The following is an 8,642-nucleotide window of genomic DNA, read 5'->3' as shown; positions in this document are numbered from 1 at the left end:
ATTGGAAGTCTTTGGAGAGAAGAAAAGGGATGCATTGGTTTGGAGATCAACTTTCCTGCTACCCACCGAGGGAGATACTGGATCAGGTGGTGTTCATACAAACTCTGCATGGTTCCTAAATGCCTTTTGAAATGTGTAAGCAAATAAATACCCATTAAGAAGCTGTCCTGGGGGCAGATCTCAGTGTTAAATTACTGTTTTGTTCAAATGAGTATGCACTAGCAAGAAACACTTACCTGGAGGAATTATGTCAGTTCTTTGTTATCACTTATTGCCCAAGTTAAGAGGTCAGCCAGGTATAAATTCTTCAGGAGTCAGATTCAAGGATCACCTTAGAGCTCTGACTCACAACTGCTGGCAAACCGCTGCCAGCCCCGAAGGACCTGCTGCCTCAAGGCGTGGTGCCTGATCTGCCTGCCACCCAGGCTCCAAAGCTGGCAGAAACTACTGTCCTCATCCCAGCTTCTTCTGTTAGCTTGGATGTATCAGGCTAAGCAGTCTGTAGCTTCTGTTAAAGTTGTGTGATGAAGGATGTGTTTTCTGCCAGTCCTCCTCTGTGGACCCTAACCTCCTTCTTTCCAAGTGCAGTAAAAGCTCTCATGGCATCTAGCAAGGTGTTTAAACTGATTCTTACCAGGCTCCAAAGTCTGACGGGAAATATGTAGTTATGCATGCTCCATCCTCTACTGGCTGTTCCTGCTGAAAACTAAGGGTATCCTCCTGCATTTGTGCTTCATTTGTAAAGCTGCTCAGTACACTGCTTGCAGGATCAGAGCCTCACAGCTACTGGGAGCAGAGCAGATTAATCCAGGGGCCGCTGGAATGAGAAATGCCCAAACTGTACAGAATTGTGCTTCATTAAGGCTATCACTCTTTCACGGGGTTGTAATGTCAAACTATAGACCAGTAAATGTTTTACTTGTGTTTTTAAAGAATGTTTCGAAGGTATTTTGGAGAATCATAGATAAGCACAGGGGATATCTGTGTCTAACAGTCTGGTTGAAGTGATTAGAAACAAGGTAAAAATCTTGAAAACTAAACAAGGACACAGGTTTGCATTGCTGAAAATATGATCCTGTATCTCGAGTTATCCTCTTTCATAAGAGAAGTTGCTGGTTTTAACTGGTGTTAATTACATTGGGATCCCAGCTGCTGCCTTGCTGCAGACAGTTGCAACTGGTGAGGTTTCAGCAGCCTGAACTTACCGAGGTGCCTCCAGCTGCTCTGTCAGGCTGCTGCGGTCTTCACCTCTCACCAGCACTCATAGGATGGTACAGATGCCTAATCTGTCAGGAAGCTAATCTCTCCTTGCAGAGCTACTTTGTGTTGCTGGGTTTGCAGTCTCTTCAGGTCTCTGCAGGGACTGGCTGTAGATCTCACAGCTGTGTCTGCCAACCCAAGGTGGTGGGGAGTCTTCTGGCCAGGTGGGACTGTGGCAGCCAGAACTTAAATGTGTTTAAATTGCCCTGGAACCGCACCCTGAAGCTGTGGTTTCGCATGTGCTTTCAGTCAGCTCTGCTGGTGAAAGAAGCAACCTTGACTCCTTCTATGGGATTGTTTTTGGCTGGATCAGATCCCTGGCCTGGCGCTCAGCACGAACCCACAGGCAGGTCTGCCAACATGATGTTGTAGCTGGAGCAGGGATGAGCAAAGTGGCTGGGGGAACGGCAGCTCGAGTTGATTTGAGTTGTGTTACTGCTGCACACAGAGATGCAGAAAGTGTCTGTGCAGTGGGGCAGCAAAATGTGCAGGCAGCACATGAGTGTGGACCAGAACACGTGGGAAGGAGCAGCGTGCATCACTGTGGTCTCCCCACAGGTGCCTCTGCTGCAGTGCCGCTGCCACCCTGGGGCCCTGCCTGCCTACCAGGGCTGGGACTGCTCTTGGCAATCCTGCTGCCCAGGGAGTCTTGAGTTACAGAAATGTTTTTGAGGGAATTTAGTCTCCAGCGCTGTAGTTTCGTAAATCCGTAGTGTCAGTAAAGGCATGGCAGTGTTTGCCAGGCAGTGCCGCAGGGGTAAGGAAACTGTAAGAAACTGTCTAAATACAAGACTACTTGAACAAGAAAGAAAAATAAATGCTTTTTGTACATAAAGTAAGATTCAATTTTCCAGCCCTTTTCTGCTGGTAAAATTACTCTTGACTTGCAGGGTCTCAAAGTGGTAGGGATGAGATGTGATTTGCGGTGTGTGCTGCTTATTTCTGGGATTTTTAGTTTTTTGAGCCCAACTGATTTACCCAATTAATAGCTGGCTGTCTGCTGTTTGGTGCTAAACAAATCTTAAATTCCATATGTTCTCAATACAGTACAGCAGCATAAATAATACATTGAAATATCAGCATGGCTCTGTGCTGGTGTAAATGAAAAGGAACATGAAGGAGTCCTGGGGACAGCAGGGATTATGTTTAGATGAATCTGGGACACAGCTTTTACTAAAGGAAAATGGTCAGCCATTTTTATAAAACCAGGCACACAGCAACTGTGGTTTCACTACATCTGAGCTTAAAAGTTGTTTTGAGTGCTGCTTTTCAGACTACAGCAGAGCACAGATTTCCTCACTATGATTTAGTGAAGGCTGGGAGATGAACCAGCCTTGGTTTGGCATTTGAAGTTGCCTGGCAGCTGACTACTGAAGGTGGGTAGACATCTTACCTGCAAGGTTTGGATGTGACTGCCTGCTGCTTTGAGTTTACATCACCTCTGACTATGGTAATGATATTTAACAAATGGGTTAGAGTGCTCCAGAAAATGTATAGCTTTTATCACATGTAAAGCAAGCTCCTTGCTTGCGCTTCAATTTCTATTCTTCATACAGATCACGAGAACTAAGGCCACGTGGTTTTGCTGAAGATTTCACTGATGTGAGTTATTTTAGAACAAAATGAGTCAAATTTCTTAGTATTGTGGGTAGTAACAGGCAAAACAAGGGGTGGTGTTTCCTATAACAGTGAACCATGGCAATAACACTCAGTAGTTTCCCCTTTTTTTTTTTGCCACACTTAAACAAAACTAAGTAGCTCCATAAACGTTTACAGAGACTTCTGATAAAAATAGAGGTGGATTTCTGTAACATCCATCTGTATCCTTTTTCCGAAAACTATGGGGGGAAGGTGCTGACTGGCAGGCTGCAAATGCTGCGCATTGACAGGCCTATCTGGACTCCCCAAAAGGATGAAGAGAGGAGAAGTTGAGATTTTGGGGCTCCTGTAGAAGAATTGGTCTCTACTAGCTTCTTGGGCATATTTGAGACGCAAATCTACATCTGATCAAGTTATTTCAGTTAATGTCCTCAAGTTATAAAGTATAGATTTTCTTGGAAGTTGACCATTTGCATGAAAATTGTTACCAATTAGGTGGAAGTGCTTTAGTTTTGCTCTCTCTGGACAGCCTTTAGCGTGCAGGCCGGGAGAAGCAGAAATACTGCTGATGAACAAGGCTTGTTGTGACCCTGGGTCTCTGCAGAAATAGTTCCCATAGAGAACAGGAATGGAGAGACTCGTCTGGGCAAGATATTGCTGACCACAGACTGTGAGCTGGAAACCAGGGTGAAGCTTGGAGGAAGAAGCATTACAAGTCCTAGCAAAAGACTTGATTTTCAAGAAAGGAAACAGACCACAGCTATGCAAAAGATGATGAAAGTCAGAGCACAGCCCTTGAGGATGTGAATTTCCTTGTTTAGTAGAGACTTCAAAACTTGCAAACAAGTAGCTTAATTTGATGTTAAGTTTATGTATCTTGCTTGTACTATGGTTGTCGTAACAGTGATTGAAAGCTAGTTATACTTCCTTTATTTTAGTGGTCGTGGTTTTGCTATTTCAAGCAAAATGCTTGTTTTGAGGTGTTTACACAACGCCTTGGGATGCTTCTGGTATTTTATTAATGATTGATATTTAGCATTGTCACTGCAGGGCTCTCATTAGTGGAAATGGATTCAAGGTGGTGAAGAGGCTGTCCTGTGCTCAGTACTTGCTCCGTTAACCCAAACTTTACTTTTTGGAGTGGACTATGGAGTAGAGACAAGCAAGTAACCTGAAAAATTAAGTTATTCAAGATGAGATTGATAAAGTTTTGTGTCAGTTTAGAGGAAATATGAATTTGGTAGAACTAATGCAGTTACACTTAGAAACTCGTGACTGTATGATTTGAGTGAAAACTTATCTTGTGAGTGCAGCTGTCAGTGACTGCTTCTGGAAGTGGAAGTACTCAGTTTATTGATAAGTTAGGAGGAACATCTGGCTCACTACCTGTCTGATGATTTTGCAGTGATGTGTGCAATGGGAGATGTGTCCTTGCCACTCAGAGTGGTTTTGACTCCCAATATTTAGGTACCTGATGTACTGAGTTAAAGGGTGGAGTTTTGGCTTCTCTTTTCAAACCTTGCTCAAAAGTCTATGATTAGAGACTTAAATATTTCATGCTTTTGTTGTCTCCTGTGGTTCTAGCTCCTGATGAAGAAGAAATTAATTCTTACTACTAGGTAGCTTTGTAAATGGGAAATAAGGGCTGGAGCTGTCCAGAAGCAGCATCTGCCTACCTGTGTGGTGTGCTCCCAAAGTGACCGAGCAGGGAGCACTGGGAGGAGGTTACCCTGGAGCTGGTGGTGCCAGCTCCAGTAACTCTGCAAGCACTTGCCTGCCTACTGTGGGGTAGGCTTCACGTGATAACTGAGGTCATTGCTGACATGGGACTGCCTCTGAGCTGGTTACCTGCGTGGACACACTGAGTTTGCCTTCCTCCTGCAAGAATGCATCATCTCACCCTTAAGGCAGGAGCAGAGAAAGTGCATCTCCATCCTCTGAGTGGACCAGCAAAGCCGAGAGGTTTTAGGGTGAGATCCTAGCTTGTGAGCATCATGTTGAACAACAAAACAAGGACGGAGGTGCCTGCTTGTGCTGGGCCATGACAGCTGCTGAGTGCACAGTAGTTTTTGGGAGCTCTTTCATAAGCAGTTCAGCTGCCTTTGCAGAGGAGCCAGGAATGTCAGAGGGAGGGCAGGAACTGCCGTGGCTCTGTTTGGTCTCTGCCTTTGGGTGCCCAAGGGTCCTGCTCATCATCTAAACTTGCCATACCTGTATATTCATGTTCTGTATCACATAGCATTTCTTTATGTTCTTGTGAATTTCAAGCCATTTTTTTTGTATTAAAATTGTTCAATCTTATTCTATGGGTCTGTAGGTATAAACTAAATTTTCTGATGTATTATCCCTAATGCTTAAGTTTTTTTTCTCCCCATTAAGATTTAAAAAAAGGCATTGTTGAAAGAATTGGAATTGTAAACTTCAAAGATACTGTGATAATTATTTAGGAATGAACAGCAAGGCAGTCAGAGGGAAATGTGTTCTCCAAGTTTAAGGCTGCAAACCTCATGGCATGCACACTTTTGTTTTTTATTCACACGCTTATGTTTGTATTTTGAAGGAAAAATGTGCTGCAACACTTCAGGTGTGTTCTGGAGCTCCTTTCAGAGTATGGAGAGAGTGAAGCAGATTATTTGTTCAGACCTTGGTAAAAGGACTCTACACCGGACTTGCTGGGGAAGGAACAGGGGATGATGAATTACCAAAGGAAGAATTAAGACTAGATGTCAGGGCTGAGGGTTTCTACATGGCAGTCTTTCTCATGGTAATTTCAAATTTACTCAGTGCTTAGGTGACACTCTTGGTTATGGCTTTTCCTAGGCAGGTGTTTCAGTCCTCCTGAGTCTTATGGCTTCAGACCTTGAGACTTATGTAGCTCTTATCAGAGTTACTCAGTGACACTCAGACACAGCTTTCTCCACAGGTTCTCTTTGTCTTTCACTCCAGTTTTCCTGCTTGTCATCCTCCTTTTCTGTTCTTTAAGCTACACCTTAGCACATTTCTTCCAGCTGGTTACTGTACTATGAGTTTGCTGGTAGGAAACTTTTTGATGTCAGCCTCCCACAGATTTGACTATTGAATCCATTTGGCAACTGTTCCCTCCCAAACAGAATAGTGTGCTGGATGTTGTTCAGGAGGTGTGAGGGGCTTTTCCCTTCCCCTCTCTCTTACTCCCCCTCTCCCTGTTGTCTTCCTCCTTCTCACAGCCAAGAGTAGCCCCTCCCGAACCAGCCTCCAGGTAGTAGGGGTTTACTACAAATGAACTATAAATCACTGTTCTGGTCCCAGACTGTAATGTGAACGAGCTTTCTGACACTTTGAAGATTGAAAAAGAAATCAGACAAGGTTCTGTTTTAGCGAAAAATTCTGTGCAGCGTTTGCTAGGTATTATCTTAATTGGTTACTGTGTAAATGCCCATCAGTCTCTTGGATTTCAACCGAAGAATAACAACAGTGGCTGAAAACCTTAGTGTTGTGCACTTCCTTGTGGACTTCAGCTAGTTTGCCCTTTGAAGCATCAGTGGCTCTTGTCAGACATGCTTATCTTCTTAGGTCCCTAGAGTCCCCCTTTGCCGCAGTAAGCCTTGTACTTCATTCTGGTCCTGCGTGTTGGCTAAGATGTATCAAACAACTTAATTAGGGTTGTCTTAGCTGCTGTTTGCACAGCAGAGCATCTAAACTGGCAGCAGTAGAAGCATGATAGAGGTGTGGGTCATCATCAACATGTGCAAACAGATGAGGGCTGGACAAACCTGAATTTGGCTTTCTGGCTGCCACTGTGGTACATCCAGTCTGCACCCTGCCCTCCTCCCAATGGTCTCCAGCCCCTCTTTCCTGTTCTTCCACTCCACTTCTGCAGTGGCTTTCTGCCCTATGCTTGATCCACAAATGTTTACGGGTGGGGTTGCGGCCACAGGCGACGGTGGTGTGACTATATATAATGAAAGATGCCTTTGGGGTTCAGCAGAAGGCTGCAGGCACGTCTCCTTTTGCTGTTAACTTGTGCCTCTGCTTCCAGCTTCCTGCGTAGGGCTGAGTGCCTTTCAGATGAACTTTTTTCATAATCTCCAAAGTATTTTACCCTCTACAGGCCACTTCTCCTTTTATGTATGTGTGCGTAGGCATTTGACTTATTGATATACCTGCAATTCTTCTAAGAGAAAAATGAAATATAAACTTTCTAAGGCTAGAAATAAATTTGGTGTCACTTCTAGGCAGGAGACTTAGCATTTTTCTCCTGACTAAACCCTATTACAGGGTTGATACTGAGGCATGCTGTAGATGCTAACATTTTTCTGTCTTTCATTGTTGAGTAGTGTATTTTACTAGCGTAGCAATATTAAACTGTCCTTTTCATTATTTCATTTACACTCTGCTTGTGCTAAGTTGAACCACGACGAGGTCACAGTAGGTAAAATGTAAGGAAATGGAATCCATATGGTAAAATTTTGACTCTTTTATTGAAGATTGTTAATGTATATTGCTAATAAAAAGCAAACTGGTTAAAGTAATTCCAGTGAAATGAATGGACCAAATGGTAAATGTGTCAAAATACATGGCATTCAAATCACAAGACTTTATTTAAGAAAGCAGTGAATTATAAAGCTGACAGAGGACCCTTTCACACTTTACTATTTGTTTCCTCATGAATTAACCTCTGGAGAAGGAAAGCCTGTTGGAAATTCCTGCTGGAATGCGCAATATTATTTTGAATGCCTCGAGCATCCAATGATGTGCTAATGTGACCAACCAGCCTTTTCAAAAAAAATTGCTTTTTTTAAAGCCCAGATGAAAAAAAGTAATTCTTGCTGTGTGTGGAAACAAAGCAAACCTTCCAACGAGACTGACTGCTTGCCAGTGTAGCCTTTTCCAAGCTTCCTTCAAGCCTGGCCGTGTTAATGGCTTTTGGACTAGGCAAGTGGAGATAGGATGGCCTGTAAGGGAAAGGAATTGGTGTTCACTGCCTCTTCAGGATCCATCAGCCTGAGTGCTTTGTTAGGCCTGCGACTTTTCCAGGAATATAGACTGAGGGTTTGTTAGCAAAGAGTTTTAAGTCACCTGGTTAGAAAGAAGCTAGAATTTTAAAGGTGTTCTTTGAGCACCTAGATCTTGGGGAAACCTATTGTGCCTTGAGGTGACCAGCAAGCAAACTGTGAGAAGATAAACAGTTAGTTTTATTAAGGAGTTACATGAAGTATTGCTGGAAACAGTGAGACTGGAAGTTGAATGTACATGGAAGTGGTTGGGCAACAGGCTGATAAATTGCATTTCATGCTTGTAATTGTAGATGGCAACAATTGAAGCTAACTGAAATTGTTTGGAGTTGGATTTTCAGGTACTTTCTTCAGCTCCCTTACTCTGTCTTCTTGCTCTCCCAAACATGCGAAACAATCATACTGAAGTTAAGATAAAATAAACAGTGTTATTCTTCTGCACAAAGTTAAATGACTCTACTAGAAAAGAGATGGCCATGCTCTGGTACCATTATACAGTAAGATAACGTCAGAACTACTTAATGCCTTTTAATGTATTGCCTCTACTAAAGTCTCACTTGACGGTATTCTGGAAAGCCTGACGTTTAGAAGTGGAGTAAAAGATGTGTATATCTATAAGCTGAAAAATGAATGTTGAATCTTCTGGCAGTCATATGACTAGTTGCTGAAGGCCGAAGCTATCTTGTGTCTATGTAGTTAAATAAAACTTTTCCTAAACTTCATGGAAATTTACGTATCTTGAGATGTGTCTGAGGAGTCCTACAGCCTTCTGCTAGGGTCGGTGCTTGA

Source organism: Chlamydotis macqueenii, chromosome Z (genome assembly GCF_036417535.1).
Source record: "Chlamydotis macqueenii isolate bChlMac1 chromosome Z, bChlMac1.mat, whole genome shotgun sequence".
NCBI lineage: Eukaryota > Metazoa > Chordata > Aves > Otidiformes > Otididae > Chlamydotis > Chlamydotis macqueenii.
The sequence above is the reverse complement of the archived record's forward strand: the minus strand, read 5'-3'. Positions refer to the sequence as shown.